The 1,774-nt window shown below is 50.6% G+C and overlaps 1 non-coding gene across 1 annotated transcript; it reads right to left on the bottom strand.

Annotated features, from left to right (window-relative positions):
* Positions 1-847: 847 nt before the first annotated feature.
* Positions 848-921, bottom strand: Trnan-guu (transfer RNA asparagine (anticodon GUU)). The gene has a single exon. It is a non-coding gene; the product is annotated as a tRNA-Asn (tRNA).
* Between the last annotated feature and the right edge of the window lie 853 nt (positions 922-1,774).

Here is a 1,774-nt window from a genome sequence, read left to right as displayed (position 1 = left end):
CTGCTTCCCGTTCTATTTAAAACGCCATGTGGCCTTGCCTTTCACGCCTCCACGATGGCCGCGAGCTGATTCACCAGCACGACGCCGGCTCCTCGTTGGTTAGCTCTTTGCAAGGTGATATCGCAACTAATGTGCCGCAAACCTGGCCGCACGTACGCGATGGCCTCTCGGTACGCTGCCGCGGTGCATGGCGGGATAAAGTGGCGGCCCGAAGTGGTTGGTTTTATGCGCCACAACCAACAAAACTGCGCTGTCAACCAAAAGTTGTGTGACGTCTCCGCTGCCGTGCGCACCTCCAGGCCGGCCATTTCACCGAATCAGCGCTGCGGCACCTCCCATGGCACTGCGAACGTCGCTGCACTCTAAGGAGTCCCTGCAGGTCGCCTTCACCACAGCGCTCCAGAATGATCAATTGAAGAGACCACGTGTGCAAATACCGCGAATGACGAAGCCCAACACATGATTTGACTAAAGAAATGCATGCGCGCGACAACGCTCAAAGGCGTGCAGGCGTTTTGCATTGCGCAATGTTCCAGCGCAGATGACCTTTTTTACTCGAATTGAATGCTTGGCCGCGTCATTCGCCGAATACGCGCACTAGGCCACTTCGATTGTGAATACGCTCTGCATAGACTTCCTAGAGTGTGGGCGAAGGAAGGCCTAGCCTCCTTTCGGTTACAATTAAAGGAGGCTATGAGGAAGGAAACATTCGCTCCTTTGACGTACGGGCCAACTTTGACAATCTGGTGCGATTGAATTTCTTGGGTAATTTAACTGTACGACGCACGCCTATACCCACAGCACGGCTATAACAATTCACATCGTCCCGGAGAAAAAAAAAATGCTCCGCCCCCGGGTGGGCTCGAACCACCAACCTTTCGGTTAACAGCCGAACGCGCTAGCCAATTGCGCCACGGAGGCCACGGCTCGGAGGCGCTTACATTACCCTTCAAACGGAGCGTAAATATAAATTTATTTATGAAGACAAATTTATAAAGACAGATTTGATTTTAAAGATCTAGTCATTAGTAATTCACTCAATTGAACCACTTTAAAATGAAGACGATAGGAAATAATAACAAGAGGAGGAGGGAAAACATTTATTGGAGCCAAACAAAGAAAAGGAAAGTGGCTGGCATACATAGAAGGCTATGAAATTTGGCAGCGTCTGGAACCCCGCGCGGGGCACGAGATTGAGCCCCCTCGCAACGGCTCCTGCCCCGTGTGACGTCATAACTACGTCATAGTGACGTCATATTAACAGCAATTGTTGTTATATTGCGTAGTAGAATACAAAAAGCACATTTTTTTACATTTTAATAAAAAATTAGAAAGCTACTCATTTGCTAGAAGTTTTATACAAGAATTTTTTTGTTCGTTCTTGCGGAAGCCGCTAATGCTGCCGGTGCTGGAGCCTGTCGGTGTGGCCAGGTATGGCGTATCCGAAAGCCCTGAATGCCTGAATTTCTTGGGTCGACAACGTAGATAATGCAGAGTTGACAGAGTTGCACTGCTCCAACTGCACTATCAGAATGTGCGAGAACGTTGCCGTATGCGGGGACCAAGCCAGCCTTTCCACACGGTAGCGAAATCCGCTCTCGAGTAATGCTGACCTGTGACCGCCTGCTGTATGCTGATGGTACCTGCGTTAGACGACATCGCGCAGCCGAGTGGCCCCGTTCGAACAACCCACGTCCCACGCAAGAAAAGACACCGTCCGAGCGTGATTATGTGAACCTGCTGCGGCATGTCCGCGCGGCGGCATCTGCTATCA

Source organism: Haemaphysalis longicornis, unplaced genomic scaffold (assembly GCF_048455015.1).
Source record: "Haemaphysalis longicornis isolate Haplotype H1 unplaced genomic scaffold, Haemaphysalis longicornis Haplotype H1 scaffold_1, whole genome shotgun sequence".
In the NCBI taxonomy this organism is placed as follows: Eukaryota; Metazoa; Arthropoda; class Arachnida; order Ixodida; family Ixodidae; genus Haemaphysalis; species Haemaphysalis longicornis.
The sequence above is the reverse complement of the archived record's forward strand: the minus strand, read 5'-3'. Positions and strand labels throughout refer to the sequence as shown.